Source organism: Lithobates pipiens, unplaced genomic scaffold (assembly GCF_037356315.1).
Source record: "Lithobates pipiens isolate NorthernLeopardFrog02 unplaced genomic scaffold, aLitPip1_a1.2 Scaffold_25, whole genome shotgun sequence".
In the NCBI taxonomy this organism is placed as follows: Eukaryota; Metazoa; Chordata; class Amphibia; order Anura; family Ranidae; genus Lithobates; species Lithobates pipiens.
In genome coordinates, this window is record NW_027507787.1 from 178,890,742 (window position 1) to 178,909,517 (window position 18,776).

An 18,776-nucleotide genomic window follows, 5' to 3' on the forward strand; every position below is an offset into this window, starting at 1 on the left:
AAGCATGTATCCATTGCTTCAGTTCAAAGGAGGACGCTAGGTTGAGAGGTTAGGAAGTGGCAAATAAAATTGGTGAATCTCCCTGATGGCGGCTATGACAGCAATGAAAACCTGACAGGTGCTGTATTCCCTCTCCCCTCTATCAAAAACATTTAAAAAAATGTTTATATATATACATATACATATATGTATGTGTGTATATATATTATATATTTTTTTTACCTTTATTTATTTTTTAACTGTTCCCATCTGCATCATTGTGGGCGGGAAAAAAATCCTATTGTTCTGGGTGGACATCATATGATGTCCTCCCAAGAACATACCTCATGTGGCCCCTGCAGGTTTCGCTCCGGAGCGATCTGTCACCAGCTGTGTCCACTGGATGACTGATCACTATACTGGCCCGCTGCCAGTATCATGTGATCGCTGTTACCAATCACAGGACAGTGGTAAACAGTTAATGGCTGCCTTTAACGCCATTCATTGTATACAATTGTATACAATATTTAAAAAAAAGGTTGTCATTCAAAGTGCGACAGTGCTGAAAGCTGAAAATTGGCCTGGGCATGAATAGGGTAAAAGTGCCGGGTATTGAAGTGGTTAAGCTGGCTAGTAACTGCAATAAGTGCAAAGAGCAGGGAAATCCACCTAGAACCTGGATACTGACACCTGCAAAGAGTTACTTTAATAGTTGATATTTTTATACTGGAGCACCAGGTTTCCATACTCCTGGGGCATTTGGTAAGAGATTGAAAGCTATGTACAAGCATCTCAGCATGCCTGCATTTCAGTAATCTCATCTCCCTGCAAAGTTTAAAAAAAGGGAAATATTTACTTTAACAGAATCTTACTTTCTGCCAGGAAAATAGTTTACTTTGATGCATCAGAAGGGTAAATCCTGTAATTTAGCATTTGCTCTTTGATTCATACAATAAATTCTGTCATTTTACTATTTTCTGTAATTAAAATCTACTCAACAGAAAGTGAGGAGCTATACAAGGTAGAGCAGAGAGCTGAAAGGCAAACATAATTCTTAATAGGGATGATTTTTCATGATTTTTCATTTTCATGTCCCATAGACTTTAACAGTGTTCACTTGTTCATACAAATGTTCTGGGGCGAACCGAACCAGGTGATCTGCTCATCCCTATTTCTTACATTTGAATATGCTGCAGTAAAGTGCGCAAATGCACTTCAATATACTGCAATAAACCTGCCCTGAAACACTTAACTGACACTAATGTAAAATAGGCATGCCACACTACACTCATGCTGCACTGTCACTATATTCACACTACACAGATATTTTACAGTCACAATAGAATCAAAATAGCACACTTTAGCACACTAAATCAATAGTAGCAATGATCAGAGCCCCGTTCTATCTCCACTCCAATATCACACTGCAAATGGCTGCTCTGGGAAGAAACCTTTTATTGTGTGGAGTGGGTCTATGAGCAATGAGCCATGATTGGGCACTTTGTCCAATCATGACTCTGACAGTGTTCTATGCCCTGATTGGACAAAGCCTTCATTGCTTCAGTCAATTAGGGCTTCCAATGCACTTTGCGGCACACAGTGCATTGTGGGCCATTCGGTGGGCCGAACAAACGGTCGAATGCTCTTACAATTCAGGTGTTTGCCAAACGGGCCAATAGCCAATGTTCGGGCCGAACTTATGCTCGGCCCAAACTGTTCACCTAGCACTAGTGGTCTGACACTATAGCTGGCTTCTGTGTTCTTCATGTATAACAGACCCCTTTCCCCTAAGGTAAGCAAGCCTACCAGTACTCAGTTGTCCCCAGAACTTATACACACTGCTATAGTGCTTGGCCACTACACCGGGGCAGGTGAAAACCGAGTACAGCAAACAGGGGGTTGTGGTTGGCAAACAGGCAGAGTGGTTTAATGACCATCCTGGTACAAGGCAGGTAAGGACAGAATAGTCAGGGTCAATCCATGGTCAAAAGGCAGGCAGGCAGAGTTCAGTCCAAGGTTGTGAACAAGGGAATCAAAATAGCAATCAGGGCAGACAAACAGGGAGCTTGAAACACAATGTTAAACACAATATTAAAAGCATGAGATTGCAGGATTGGCTGGCTTAAATCAAGTTTGGCTGCACCAATAACCTTGCAGGTGGACAAACAGACAAGAAGAATGCCAAAGCAGGATGCTGGAATTAGACCAGCAGCTGTGATGGAGCAGGAATGCTGCACATTCCTGACGAAGCGTAAATAGGCCAGAGTGCTACAAAGCACATGTGGCTGCATTCAGGTTTTGGGAATTCTAGGGTGCAGCAGTACCACTTTCCTAAATCATACAAAGCATCAACGGGTTATATTCAGACATATGTGCTCTCAATTTATTCATTGCTATAAATGTCCCAAGATGGGCGCTCTGCTAGATTAGAATTGATGGTTCCCTCTTCCATCCCATGTTGGTGACCTGTGCTGAGGATTAATACATCAAGCCTGTTTGGCCCTCTATAATAAAGGGTCCAGGCTCTTTGGTAAGAGTCCATCTTGTTCTATGGTAGCGGTTTTTCACATGGTGGAGAAATCTGAAGTTGAATTTATTTCACTTATAACATCGCTATGGCGTTAGACACATGACTAATATAGTCCACCTGGAGGATTGATAATTCTGGGACTTTCTATTTTCATCTTTGTTTAGTAGCGCAACACATTTTTTTTTTTTTTTACTGATTATTTATTGTGATAATATATCTTATTGGTGGTGCTGCTTTTTATTTTCATTATATTATATTCTGTATGTTTATTCACAATTTTTCATAATTGCACTATTATTTAGAATTTTTTTTAATGTAAATAGTTGAAACCATGTAGATGGACTAACTTGTAAGTGTGCTGGGAAATCTTTGCATTTTATTGATTTGTGAAATGACCGCATTTTTGTTTTTAAGATAAAGCATTGCTCTGACTTTCCCAACCTTTAAAGGAAGACTGTGGTTAACTGAGAGTTACTGGTATCTGTAGACTACCTTTTTAATTTAATGAATGATAACATCATGCACGGTATGGTTTCCATTGTTTTCCTACCATACTATGAAGATAATTTGTCCTAAGTGACTGACTTTGAGAGTGTGGTGGTGCGAGTGATGAGTGAGAGAGTCATAAAATGTATGCGTTCACACACACTTGGAAAAAGTGAAGAATGGAAGATTGGATTAGGGAGCAAATAGGAATATATTTGACTCCTGTAGGTAATAGAACATTTCTCCATGATGCCCCTAAGACAACCCATCCATAAACCTGTATGTTTGCTTTCTATTTACACAAAACAAAACATTAGGCTGTCATAACCACTTTGGCCAGAGTGGATCAGTGTACTAGTATTCTGTTCATACTAAAATGAATCCTCTTTGCACAGAGCACTAACCTGCAATTGCAGCCTCTTCAAGGTGCAGTGGCCTCTATGATTCACTTTCACACTCGGCTTTCACTTTTTTTTTCCTTTTCTTCACTTAGCCCCAGTGTGCTCCCTGTCTAATTGCAGACTGCCACCGACATCATGAAGTGGCATGGCAAGTATTGATCCCCTAGGGCGCATGTGCACAGCATATCGCCGGATTGGATTAGAAAGTCAAGCCCCTAACAGTCACCTAGCAATGGTAGTAAACAGCCAGGTGGAATTACACAATTAAAGAAAGGAACAGACATGTTTGATGAGGCTGCAATTGCAGGTTAGTGCTCTGTGCAAATAGGATTTATTTTAGTATGAACAGAATCAGGGCCGCTGATAGAAATCATGGGGCCCCGTACAGCCGATCTGACGGGGCCTCCTTCAGTCCCACCCTGGTCCCGCTCCTGGCCCCTCCTTCAGCCCCACCCTGGTCCCGCCCCTGGCCCCTCCTTCAGACCCACCCAGGACCTGCCCCAGATGGTCAGAGACTGCAGACATAGTACAGCAGGAGATGATCAGAGACTGCAGATATAATGCAGGAGATGGTCAGTGACTGCAGACATACCACAGGAGATAGTCAGAGAATGCAGACATAGTACAACAGATGATCACAGGCTGCAGACATAGTACAGGAGAAGGTCAGAGACTGCAGAAATAGTACAGGAGATGGTCAGAGACTGCAGATATACTACAGGAGATGGTTAGAGACTGCAGACATACTACAGGAGATGATCAGAGACTGCAGACATAGTACAGGAGATGGTCAGAGACTGCAGACATACTACAGGAGATGGTCAGAGACTGCAGACATACTACAGGAGACGGATCAGAGACTGCAGACATACTAAAGGAGACAGATCAGAGACTGCAGACATACTACAGGAGACAGATCAGAGACTGCAGACATACTACAGGAGACAGATCAGAGACTGCAGACATACTACAGGAGATGATCAGAGACTGCAGACATAGTACAGGAGATGGTTAGAGACTGCAGACATAGTACAGGAGAAGGTCAGAGACTGCAGAAATAGTACAGGAGATGGTCAGAGACTGCAGATATACTACAGGAGATGGTTAGAGACTGCAGACATACTACAGGAGATGATCAGAGACTGCAGACATAGTACAGGAGATGGTCAGAGACTGCAGACATACTACAGGAGATGGTCAGAGACTGCAGACATACTACAGGAGACGGATCAGAGACTGCAGACATACTAAAGGAGACAGATCAGAGACTGCAGACATACTACAGGAGACAGATCAGAGACTGCAGACATACTACAGGAGACAGATCAGAGACTGCAGACATACTACAGGAGATGATCAGAGACTGCAGACATAGTACAGGAGATGATCAGAGACTGCAGACATAGTACAGGTAATGATCAGAGACTGCAGACATAGTACAGGAGATGGTTAGAGACTGCAGACATAGTACAGGAGATGGTTAGAGACTGCAGACATAGTACAGGAGATGGTTAGAGACTGCAGACATAGTACAGGAGATGGTCAGAGACTGCAGACATAGTACAGGAGAAGGTTAGAGACTGTAGACATACTACAGGAGATGATCAGAGACTGCAGACATAGTACAGGAGATGCAGGAGATGGTTAGAGACTGCAGACATACTACAGGAGATGATCAGAGACTGCAGACATAGTACAGGAGACAGATCAGAGACTGCAGACATAGTACAGGAGACAGATCAGAGACTGCAGACATACTACAGGAGACAGATCAGAGACTGCAGACATAGTACAGGAGACAGATCAGAGACTGCAGACATACTACAGGAGACAGATCAGAGACTGCAGACATACTACAGGAGATGATCGGAGACTGCAGACTTAGTACAGGAGATTATCAGAGACTGCAGACATAGTACAGGAGATGATCAGAGACTGCAGACATAGTATAGGAGATGGTTAGAGACTGCAGACATAGTACAGGAGATGGTTAGAGACTGCAGACATACTACAGGAGACAGATCAGAGACTGCAGACATAGTACAGGAGATGATCAGAGACTGCAGACATAGTACAGTATTTCCAAAATACAAATTTTCTTACAAACAGTGAACTGCTCAGGATTAGTGGAGGGCAGTAACCAGTTAATGGTGCTGTGAAGCTTCTAGCCTAAACCAGCAGTAAATCCTCAAAAAAACAAAACAACCTGTGCAGCACACACAGAGCTCTGGCTAAATAGCTAATTATAAACTGAAATGGTTAACAGCTGGTGCAGAGTCTTCCAGAGATCATATCAGTGTGATCAGACAATGTGCAGGTCAGGTTAGGCAGTAGGGATGAGCTTCGAGTTCGAGTCGAACTCATGTTCTACTCGAACATTGCCTGTTGTTCAGCGAACAGTGAACAATTTGGGCTGTTCGCAGCAAATTCGAAAAGCCGGAACACCCTATACAAGTCTATGGGAGAAATCTAAAGTGCTAATTTTAAAGGGTAATATGCAAGTTACTGTCCTAAAAAGTGTTTGGGGACCTGGGTCCTGCCCCAGGGGACATGGATCAATGCAAAAAAAATGTTTTAAAAACGGCCGTTTTTTCAGGAGCAGTGATTTTAATAATGATTAAAGTGAAACAATAAAAGTGTCTCCCTCCTCGCTCTCACATTCAGCCCCACTCCAGCACTGTTTAGAGTGAAATGTGAGCGGGCTGGAAAAGGGGAGGGAAACACTTTTTTTTACTTTGCATTCTTTCATTCCCTTTTTACAGTATATTGCCGGGCCCCCCTGCTGGCCAGGCCCGGTACTACAGGGCCAGTTGTATTGGCTTATCAGCGGCCCTGAACAGAATACTAGTACACTGATTCACTCTGGCCAAAGTGGTTATGACAGTCTGATGGCTGTTTTATGTAAATAGGAATCAAACACACAGGTTTATGAGGGGGATGTGATGTCATTGGATGTCAGGGGGCGTGCTGGGGGTTATTTACTCTTTGCATTGATTGGTGAATGGTTCTTTAAATAGTGAACGGTTTGTATCACAATTTGTCACATGCCTGATGAAGGGGCTCTGCGTGGCTCCAAAACTTTGTTTTTATTTTTTGATACTATGTGATTAAAGTTTTGAACCCAATTTTAAAGATCCTGGTGTGCTGGTGACACTTCCTTCTCGTGTCTTCTGTATGTAACTCTTAAAACTAAAATAGTTAAATTTAAGTCATACTGTGAACAACTTGTGCTCTAAACCAAACTTTTAAGACATCAAATAGCTGGTGTCATAGCCGATGACATGTGTAGCACCATGGCAACTGCAGATCTGCTTTAAGCAGATTTAAAGCTTAAAGAGGAAGTAAACCCTGATGGGTTTACTTCCTCTTTCATTCCCTGCAAAGGCAAAGCATAATGGACTACTATGCATCGCATAGTAGTCCATTATGTGTCACTTACCTGACACAGGAGCCAGTGAAGTCACCGCTGTCCCCTGTAGTCCGGCGCATCCATCTTCTCGGTGAGGTCTCGCAGCTCCGCCGCTGTCATTCGGCGAAGCCGCGATGACGTCACTCTCGCGCATGCGCACGGGAGCTGACACGTGTGGCATCTTCGTCATTGACAATGCCGCGCTCAGTGCGCCTGCGGTGCCTGTCTTCGGGCAAATATCTCCTAAACCGTATAGGTTTAGGAGATATTTCTTGGACCTACAGGTAAGCCTTAATCTAGGCTTACCTGTAGGTCAAAGTGGTTTGTAAGGGTTTACAACCACTTTAACTAAATGACATTTAGATAGTACAGACCGAAGCAAAAAAGAAAAAGAAAAAAATAAGCTTAGGGCTAGCATAACAGGGGACTCAGGGCAATCAGGGAGAGACAGGGTTGAAATTTGGTAAGTTTATTGCCTCTAATTTTATTGGTGCTGCCAACTGGAGGGGAGGGACTGCAGGGGTAGTCTGTGGGGGAAGTGAGGTAGTTCCGACATGCGGTAAGGACATGTGGAAAGTTCCCGCCTGCCCGTCCTGCATCGGATTGGTTCATCTTATATTCGTTATTTCATGCCATTGTGGTTGGGGTCTTTGGAGGCATTTTCAAACAACCTGCTGTGCTCCTCATATTAGGGATAGGTTTAGGAGATATTTCTTGGACCTACAGGTAAGCCTTAATCTAGGCTTACCTGTAGGTCAAAGTGGTTTGTAAGGGTTTACAACCACTTTAACTAAATGACATTTAGATAGTACAGACCGAAGCAAAAAAGAAAAAGAAAAAAATAAGCTTAGGGCTAGCATAACAGGGGACTCAGGGCAATCAGGGAGAGACAGGGTTGAAATTTGGTAAGTTTATTGCCTCTAATTTTATTGGTGCTGCCAACCGGAGGGGAGGGACTGCAGGGGTAGTCTGTGGGGGAAGTGAGGTAGTTCCGACATGCGGTAAGGACATGTGGAAAGTTCCCGCCTGCCCGTCCTGCATCGGATTGGTTCATCTTATATTCGTTATTTCATGCCATTGTGGTTGGGGTCTTTGGAGGCATTTTCAAACAACCTGCTGTGCTCCTCATATTAGGGATAGGTTTAGGAGATATTTCTTGGACCTACAGGTAAGCCTTAATCTAGGTTTACCTGTAGGTCAAAGTGGTTTGTAAGGGTTTACAACCACTTTAACTAAATGACATTTAGATAGTACAGACCGAAGCAAAAAAGAAAAAGAAAAAAATAAGCTTAGGGCTAGCATAACAGGGGACTCAGGGCAATCAGGGAGAGACAGGGTTGAAATTTGGTAAGTTTATTGCCTCTAATTTTATTGGTGCTGCCAACTGGAGGGGAGGGACTGCAGGGGTAGTCTGTGGGGGAAGTGAGGTAGTTCCGACATGCGGTAAGGACATGTGGAAAGTTCCCGCCTGCCCGTCCTGCATCGGATTGGTTCATCTTATATTCGTTATTTCATGCCATTGTGGTTGGGGTCTTTGGAGGCATTTTCAAACAACCTGCTGTGCTCCTCATATTAGGGACCCATCTAAGGTATGGAGTCCCCGGTGGAATGCCAGTTATGGTGGATTAACTTGTAATTAATAGTGTGGTATCTGCAGAATCTGGTTTGTCCCTGAGCTGGTGTGGTAGGTAGTTACGCATATACGAAGTGGATAATTGATACTTGGTGCCTCAAAGGTTTAGCAACCTTAATTTTCTGGTTATTTGTATTATTTTTGCTTCCTGTTTTAAGGAATTTTTTTTTGTATATTTTGTTATTGTTTTTAATAAAGGGGGCAAGATGACCAATTTTACTCCAACAATTGTTGTCATGTTTTTTTGGTAATTTTTTGTTGGGTTAAAAGGGGTGGGGGTTGTTTAGCAGTTAGTGGTATAAGGGGTTTTTGATTACATCTGAGGTACCTTGGTCATGCTAAATTAGGGGCATAGCATTGTCTTCCTACAACCAGAAGTGCCAACTTTATCATTGGAACGCATGTCCACATTGGGGGATTTTCCCTTACCACTTGCCCGGATGACCACTCAAAATTCGTTTAGTTTTTTTTCCATGACTTTCTATCTCAGTGACAATGGTCATCATGACAAATGAAGAGTGAATCTCCCTGACGACCAATAAAACAATAGAAGCCTGACAAGGGGGTCTAAGCTTCCCTTAAGCCGGTGTTGTGCCATATAGTGTCCAGCCATCATATAGTGTCTGCGCCGAAGCAGACGAAGCTTCGGAAAATCTCCGAAGCTGAACGGCGCCTGCGCCGTGAGTGGAGGTGGTAGCCCCACCATCCAAGCAGACATGGGGTTGTGAATATTAGAGGGCCCCTCGCGGGCGAGCTTTGCTCGCCACGCTTCGGGCACGGCCTCGCTGCGCTCGGCTCTTTTATATTCCTACTCTATGTCCACTTGGATAGTGGGGATAGAACCTGGACTCATGGCGCAGGCGCCGTTTATCCTCGGCAATTTTCGGAATCTGTGTTGGTGTGTACTGCGCATGCGCAGTATGCAGCGGACACTATCGGATGGAGGACCTTATATGATAAGACACCGGCCATAGACAGTTTGAATCTCAGACTGTTCAGCAGCAACCAGCCAAGATTCGAACCATGTATGGGCAGGCTGAATGTACCTAAGTTGATCGATTGATCTAACGTTATAGCCACTAGCTATAATCACTGTGTTCTCCAGGCTAGGATTGCTTTGCAGGAGGCATTCCCTGGCAATGCTCTTTGTGTCGATAGGGGAACCCATGGCTGCAGGAAAGGAAATTGCTTTGTCTTTAACCGCCTTTACATTACCTAAACCAAAAAATAAAATAAAATGTGGTCTTTACATACACTTTAACTGAACATAGATGCACTTTAGAATTTTACATAAATGTATCGCTGCTCTGCAAGACAGACAATTAATAATTAACTCCCATTTTCCAGCTTGTACAAGATAAATGACAGTTGAGCTGATTGTTTGCTATAGACAAAATACTTCCACATCCTCCAAAAGTTTTATAAACCTACAATGTTTTTCATGTAGCAGAATTTCCATAACTGGCATCGACAATCCATAAAGAATTAATTACTCATTTGTATGCATATTTGTTTGTACACCATTAGAACACCAAGCCCCAATGGTAAACATTCCCTTATCGCTGTTTAGTATTAATGATGAGGTAACAAGTGAATATTACTCTCTCAGATATGCAAAAGATGTTTGTGCTGGAACACAATGAGACAGGAATAATATTTATATAGCTGACACGATATTGCCTGTAATTATTGCATGGGGTGATGGTGTGGGAGGATATCCTGTATGCAGGATGTACAGTGATATTATGTGCCTATTAATTATTGAAAACATTGCATATTTAGTAGGGAAACAGTTTGTTGAAATAATTAAATTCAGATCTAACTCACACTTTTATTTTCTGAAAAGCATTTTTCAGGATGCTTCTAATCCGCCTCTGTCAAGTATTTTTATTTGGCAAACTGCAATTTTCAACAGGACAAATTGGTTGCAACCATGAGCTGGTTGTGGTGTAGCGCCATTGACTTGAATCAGCGAGTTTAACAGGTGGTGTCACGTGCCAATTCAACATGCCATGTTAAATCTGCATGTGAACAGCCTGCTCCAAGTGTAAAGCAACCTTAATTTGGGTGGTCAGGGGATGGTAAAATCATGAGCCCTTGGGAAAGAGTCTCCCCCCCCCCTCCTTCCCCAGCCACCCTTGTGAAAGAGGCCTTAAAAGGTTTCTCCCTCCATCCAAAAATTTATTTTAAGCCTACATTTCACTAAATGCCAGAGCATCTTCCTTATTACTCTTCTGTGGCTGGTTGACTTGTATATCAAAATATATACCAGTGCTCACTCCTATACATTCATATAGCACTGATATATATTTGTTATTAGAAAAGCATAAGGGGTGTATTTTATTAGCAGTTGGCTATAGGATTCACCTATTGGTTTCCTGAGGTATGTAGATATTCATAGAATGCTTTACAGTATTTGCAGACTTGACTTGTATAATTAAATGCAAAACTTTTTTCATAGGTGAATAGTGATCAGGGGTTAGATCAACTGTCAGGTTTTAAATTGCCATCTCTGCCCCCATTAGGGGAATTGACCACCCATATTCATTCCTGTGATCTTTTTTTTTTTTCCAGAAATTTTTCTTTATTGAGAAAAATGAAAAAAGAACTTACAGAAGTCTTGAATAGTAGGGACGAACACACAAAAAGGGGATACAAAGCCCAAAACTTTTATTTTATTACAAGACTTATGGTACCAAGACATACAGTAACAAATGAGAATGGGAGACAGGAGTCGTGACCTTCCCTGCTGTTCAGAGTAGGATGCCTGGTGGATAGGCAGAGAGTGTGAAGGGGGTATAAAACATTAGAGCGGGAGGGGCATAATTATAGGAAGGTGTGCTGTGGCTGGGTCTAGGGGGCTTAATGTAGGGGGCTTAAAAGAATTTTGACTATATGGGACCCCACGAGTGGGAGGGAAGTCTGGTGTTTTTCCAATCATGTAATGGATATTTGCTCCTCATTCTTGGGCCTTGTAAATAGGAAGAGTTGAACTAGATATGTGTCCGGCATATGAAGGGTGCCGATTAGGGAAAGTGCCTAGATAGGGATGACAGGGGAGTGTATTGGGGACCAGGTACTAAATGGGCAGGGGGGGGATAAAGGGAAGAAGACAGGGTCAAGGGAGGATGTTGGGGGGGGGCGTCTCTGGCTTCCCCTAATCCTCTAAGGTCCAATAGGAGACCGGAGTGCATCCCTGTGATCTTTATCACCTAATGTGAAAGAAAATCCCAAATTTCGAGATATCATTTCAAGAATAGAGGGGGAATTCTTCCAATGAAGATGATAGTTCTACTGGTTTCCCTGGTGGCAGCAAGGGGGTTCTCCCCTGCCCTCCACCCCCCAAAACGGGACAAAGACCTTCCATACGCTATTAAAACTGAAAAAAAATGTTTTGAATATCTGTTAGCTGAAGCAACAAATCATAATTGGCAAGGACAAAGGGTGATCCATTACCAAACTTGAGAGTATTGTCAACTACAGCATGGCAACCAGTACCTCTTTCAAGGTATATCCCTGATGGAAATAAACGGACTGCATTTTTCTTGAAATGTTTTAGGATCTGACAAGGACTGTCTTTTGAGGTAATCAGAGTTAAAAAAAAAAAAAAGGATATGTGCTTTAAAGAGTGTATCCCAGCATTATCGTAATTTATCCCAAAATGTATCTGCCCCTTCTAGAGCATATCCCTTGATTATTTTATTTTTCACCTTGTTGCTGTAGCAGTAGGCTTTTATTACTCCCTGTAACATCATTGCCAGGCTTGTAAAATTCTTGTAGGGACAGCTGCTGAGAGTTCAGTTCCTGGTGACTTAAGCATGCTCCTAGAACTACATCTCCCAAGAGCCTTTTCTGTGCACACAGTATATGGGGGACTGTATGGGTGATTTTGGGAGTGTTTGGGTAGGGACCGAGAGGGGTGGTGGATAGGTGGATGTTCTGTAGTCCGGAAGGCAAGGCTGACCACGTTGGTTGGAAATTCAGAGCATAAAATGCAGTGAATTGGCAGCCCAAACAGGAAGTGATGACAACTATTTATTTTTCTGCAATTGCAGCATTTTAAACAAATAAAACATATGGTAATGTGTGGAGGTATGTACTGAAAATTTAGTTCTTTGCACATACACTTTAACTGCCATGGGTTTGTTCAGATGTTAAAAAGCGTATCGAGTGCAGGTCATTAGTTCTTTCTAAGGAGCTTGTCTGCCTGAAAAATTTGGTAATCATGCAAGTAATAGATCATTGATGTTGGCCTTCTGAAAATACTAGTGCTATGGGGAATGTTACAAATAACACCTGAGAAAATGTGCAAACTGTGCCTGGGCAAAACTGGGTAATGCTTCTACATAGAGGAGCTCCAATCAAACTGGGGATTTCAATTTTTTTTTTTATTCTTTTGCAAAATCCTTTTATCCAGCAGACAGTAGATCATCTCTGCATCTGCATTGGGAACATTTCAATGCTCAAAGCAAACTCTGTAAGCTTAAAAAATGTGAAACAATGCCTGTAAATGAAATAAAGTTTATCTAACGACTTATATACATTTTATAAAATGTGACACAAGCATTTAATACTTTGTTTTTGATAATGCATTTTTTATCTTATTTTACTCTATCTTAGGGAAGTGAAATCTCCAGTCTACAAATATTTAAATGCTTAATTAACTGGAGGTTTTCAAGTCTCCCATGTAAATATTAACCTATATTTCAAATCCTGTACTGAAGAACAGATTTGTTTTTTTGCTAATTGTGCAGCTAAAACTCTGAGAAAAAAAAAACAAGGAAAAGCAGGGCTCAGTAGCCAAGTTTTATGGCATGTCTGGAACATGCAATGCAACAGATTTATTTACAGAAATATAATTTTTTTTTCTACCAGGCTGCTGCCAAAATCAACTGTTTAATGAATAGATAAGAAGGCTTAAGCCTCATGTGGTGGCAGCAGACTGTCTGTGTTGCTCTTTGTGTCTTAACTTTCAAAGGACAGGAAAGGGCACTGCATTTGTAATATTTTGTAAGAAATCATTAATCTTCTCACTGGGTCCATGAAACAGCAGAACAAAAGATGTACATCTTTACCTCAATTCGTTTTTTTTTAAAGCTGACCATAGACATGACGTGACTGTTGGACCCTTCGTCAGCTTTCGTTTGCGTCAGATGGGTTTTATATTCCTATAGATCTGTAGGAATAGAAAACCTGCTTAAAGCAGGTCAAATGCAGGCAAGAGTTAGCTTCAACTGCAGATCAAATATATCTGTCAATGAAATCTGGATGATCTTAGAGTCTCAAATGATTGTTATGGACATAAGACCAGATTCTGCAGATACCACACATAAGACTGAAACCTGTCAACTCAGGCCCTTACCCAAACTGGCCTATTCCATATGAAACAGACAGTCATCCCGTACATCATCTAACAGGTTCCTCTCCCCCCCATGTGTAGGCATAAGCATGCATGCTTAGGGGATCCAAACAAACATGATTACAAACCAGCCTATGGAAGTGGGTCTGTATAGCTGCATCTTTTGGCCAACTTCAAGAGGAACCTGTTATATAAAGTGTACAGACTTTTTTAATATTTCTGAAAAGCAGGTGCTGCCTGTAGTCTGAAGTTGTTGGGGGTTTTTCTTCGGTCCTCCAAATTATTTCGGGCACATTGTGCACATGGATGTGTGCTCAAAGTCTGAGGCAATACCTGCCCCTGCCATCAAGCAATCAAATGCCATAATTTCTGTTGGCTACCGAAGCACTGGGCTGTTGAAGTAAGAGTTGTATAAGGGCTTGATGAGTAGGTATGCTATGTTGCTTGTATATCTTAGAGTATAACTCAACACACAACTTTTTTCTCCATTTATAATTCATGTCTGTGTCCATGGTTTAGATTTCCTCCCACTTTCTGTCTGGTGAAATTGGTCACCATGACTGTAAATAGGTAGAATTGTCTTGGAGCCCTAGATAGCTATAAAAACCCAACAATCCTACTCTACTTTGTTTAGAATGAGAAAAAGGTCTGGACCTACACTTTAAAGTGTAGCTGAACCTATAACTTTTAGCTTTTTTAGAGTAAAGAAGGGTGTAAACTCCTGACAGGTTTTCATTGCTCTCATTGTTTCTGTTGGGTAGATTTGTGTTCTCAGTTTGTCCTGGTGACCATTGTCAGCAGCACTAAACATAAAAAAAAAAATCTAAATTTGGATTTGTTGCTAGAAGAGTAGAGGGTAACATTTTCAAGAGGGACAATTGTTTCAGTGTCAGCCATTTATAGCTGACCATAGATGGGTCATTTTTTTCATTTAGCCAGTGGGCTGAAGGAAAAAAACATGGATTCCTCCATCCACACAAGCGAGGTGGATAAAACTTCCCCACCGGGACATTGTACTTTGACAGCAGGACTCTCTGCTGTCAGAATACAGCAGCTGCACACACTGATCGACAAAAGTTTTCCAACATTCCTGTTCAACAAAAGTCAATCTACTGATCGAATTTTGTTAAACAGGGACACCCAGACATGGATCAGAATTCGGACAGTCCCTGCTGAACGGGCCAAATTTAGATCCGTCTATGGCCAGCTTAAGAGGACTTTTGGAGAAACTTCCTCTCCCTTCATGACATGTCTATAGAAAGTGGAGGGCAATTTCTCACCCCAGACACAGACAACAACAAAAACTTGGGGTTAAACTATTTCTTACTTTCTCTAAAAATGTGACACTATGGGTTTGATGTACTAAAGGCAAATAGACTGCGTACTTTGCAAAGTGCAGTTAGAATCTGCAAGTACAGTTACTCAAACACTTAGTGAATTAGGTAAAGCTTCACTTTGCAAAGAAAACCCAATTACATGTAAGGAATGCATTGCATGCATGTGATTGGATAATCAAAGTCAACAGAGCTCCTGCTCATTTGCTAAACTCTGGAGCAACTGCTCTTGCAGTGTGCAACTGCACTTTGTAAAGTGCACAGTCTATTTGCCTTTAGTAAATCTCTCCCTATAAGTGCACTTGGAAGTACAGTTGCTCTAGATCTGAAGCGAAGCTCTGAAAAGAGAGGAAGCTCTGCCGATTTCTACCATACAATCATGTTCAAGCAAAAATGCTGTTTATTTTCCTTGCATGTGATTGGGTATTTTTGCAAAGTGAAGATTTACCTAATTTACTAAACTGTGGAGCAAGTGCACTTGCAGTGCACAGTATAGCCTTTAGTAAATCAAGCCAAAGCTAGCAAATTATTAGCTTGCATAAAAAAGAGAATTTACTCCAGCGATAAAAGGATAATCCTGCCACTCTATAAAACTCTGGTTTTATAGTGGTGTTGGGTGGCACAGTGGTGTAATGGTTAGCACTCTCTCCTAGCAGTAAAAAGGGTCGCTGGTTCAAATCCCAACCACAACACTACCTGCCTGGAGTTTGCTTCTGTCCAAAATTGGCCCTAGTATATGAATGGGGACCTTGGATTGTGGGCTCCTTGAGGGTAGGGACCAACTGTGGAATATACACCTACAGAGGATGAACTGGATGGACTATTGTCTTTATTCAACCTTACTTACCATGAAATTCCAGTATGTTTCTTCTGTAAATTACATTTTTTTGAAATGCTATAGTTTCAGTTAAAGGAAGACTTTATATAATGAGCTCTTATAGTGAATATAAGTTCAATTTCAAACTACTCATTCTTTGTGTTTACGCATTCTTTGCTTTTGCTCTGTAAATTCTATTATGTCTAATAATTGTATTTGACTTTCTAGGGAGAGACCATACTGTTTTCCTGCTCAATCCCTGAAATCTGGCAGAACTACAGAAGCAAGACTGTGGTGCAGCCCTTGGCTGGGGAAAAAAGTCGTAATTGACATCACACGACCTGAAGACCAGAATCTCTGCTGGGACTGGCCATTATTAGTTTGGCATTTTCTGCCAAACTGAATGAGCAGCATGGCGTGGATAGCGTCAAAGTCTTTAAGCCAAAAAGCCAACACAGGTATGTTTTTTTGCGCATTTTATTTCTTTTACAAATAAGATAAGGGAATATGTTGGAATGCTTGAGTAAAACCTTTCCAGACAAGGTTTGCCATAAAGTGGATTTCCACCTTGTCAACATACAGTAAAACATACAACCCTAACTGGGTAATGGTACATAGCTAATATCTGTTTGCTTCATCTGGATGATTTCATTTCTAGTTTATTTTATATAACGACATCTCCTTGCCAGGTATAAATTAAAGTGTATCTAAACCCTAGAACAAAAAATGTATTCTATTGCAACTTCACAGTCCTTAGATTTGCATTAGTTTTCTATTTTCAAGCCTTTTTTCCCTTTATTTTCATCTAGTGATTGTACCAGTAACACACTTCTGTACCAGGGGGGCAACATTCACTTGCCGTACTATATTAGTGGAGAAGAAGTGTTATCACCCTAGAACAGAAAGTGTTTTAGGACTACAAAAAAGGCTGTTCTCGCTCCCTTCTCTTCATAGGATAGTGGGTAGGTGTTTTGAAGTTCACAGAGATGACTGACTTTTTAAATGAGGACAGCAGCCACCAGCACAAGGTATACTTCTCATTCAATGTAAGTATTGTCCCTTGTGCTGATTTAAAAAATATATCAGAAACTTAATATTTAACATGCTTTTTTTTTTTACTTGTCAAACAGATATAAAAAAACACTTCAATAGTCTATTTAATAAACCACAAGCGACCAAATAACAACAAAGTTCATTGTTAGTGTTTACATACCCTTTAACTCTGAGACCCGGTTCACACAGGGGCGACTTGTCATTCTGTGCCATGGAACTGTTCTAAAAGGAACGACTCAAGTTCCTGTACTACTTTTGGGATGACTTTAGGGTGACTTGCATTGACTTCTATATAGAAGTCATTTTGAAAGCCACTGCTGAAGTCGTGTGAAGGTTGCCTTACAGAGTCATGCTGCAAGTCGGGCTGCCCCTGTGTGAACTGGGTCTGAAGGAACAAGTCCACTCCTTGTCCACCAAGGCCCGCTGAAGTGAAATCTACAGCAGTGGCGTTGCTTTGGGGGTGCAGACTGCACCTGGGTGACACCATCAAGTAGGAAGGGATATCTGATCGCCATGGTGTCAGCGCAAGGATCGGCACACTGTCTCAGACCGCATCATTTACAGGGGCCAGTTTGGGGTGCACACCATGACTGTGCACTCCTGGCCCAAAACTAGCCAGCCCAGCGCCCTGCAGGGCACTTTGGAAGGCTAAACGGGAGAGAGATGATGCTCTAGCCTGCCTATTGTCTACTGCTCTGCCCTGCTGTCAATCTGCAATGGCAGGACAGAGTACTGTGGCAGGCTGGGGGGGGGGGGGGGAGCTGCGCCAATGCCCTTTCCTGCTTAGTGCCCTACTACCTGTCCTGCTGTCAGTCCGTGGACATGTAAAATAAATTACTAGCCTTCTCTTCTCTGTCTTCATTGCAAGGCTCTGTGGTAGGCTAGATAGTAGACATGACTGAGGAGGAAGAAACTAAAAATGGACTACGCATATTGCATAGTATACGCAGAATCTGCCTCCCTTTCTGCTTCAGCTGTCCTGCTGCTAACTCTTCACTGTCCTCTGGGGACACAAGTGCACAAGAAATTAATATAAAACTCTGCAGTGCAAAACATATTTTTTTCATATTGTCCTGATAAAAATTTGTTGGGGGGGTGTAGACATCAATGTCTTACCACACCAGGTGACACCAACCCTAGTGACACCACTAATCTACAGAAAGAAGAGAAAGGTGTAGGAGAAGAGGTCCTTCCAGGCATCTCTCCCGTTAAGGGACAGATTTGATTTTTGGATCTTTACCAGATGTTTATTTCTTATAACGCTTTATCTAAAATGTTTACAAAACCAATGTAGCCAGCAGGTGGTTTTAAGATGAAGTGAGTGAAAGAAGAGGAATTATGATGGATTTTCAGTAAATACTTCTTCCGAGTTATTATTGTAAGGTGAAAGCAATTTACAATGTAGATGTATTATAATTCCAGGAACATATTTCATACCCGGATAAGTACATTTTTTTCCTCTAGCAGCCATTTCCATGTCAGCATGGTGCATTAAAGTAAATGACAAAATAAGGCATCTAAATTGTATAGTTTTCTGTGCAAACCTACTTACAAAGTCCTGGCTGTAGACTGACAACAGCAAAGCAAATTACTGCACCACTAAGCAGGAAGCACAGCTAGTACATGATGCTTAGTTGTTAAAAGAAGCCTTTATTCATTATTATGCTGGGTCGACTTTGGTCCTGATAATAGCTAGCGCACAATCTAACAGTGACAAAAAATTGAACTTCAACAATTGTTGACCGCCTGCACACAGACACTAACTCCATGTTGCA

At 41.8% G+C, this 18,776-nt stretch overlaps 1 protein-coding gene across 1 annotated transcript in view; it reads left to right on the forward strand.

Moving 5' to 3' along the window:
• Nucleotides 1-18,776, forward strand: part of LOC143930701 (heparan sulfate glucosamine 3-O-sulfotransferase 1-like) — a 282,363-nt gene that overhangs the window by 126,116 nt on the left and 137,471 nt on the right. The window contains exon 2 of the mRNA XM_077455238.1: nt 16,177-16,406. The gene's annotated coding sequence lies outside the window, so the exon portion shown is untranslated. The remainder of the gene's footprint in view (nt 1-16,176; nt 16,407-18,776) is intronic.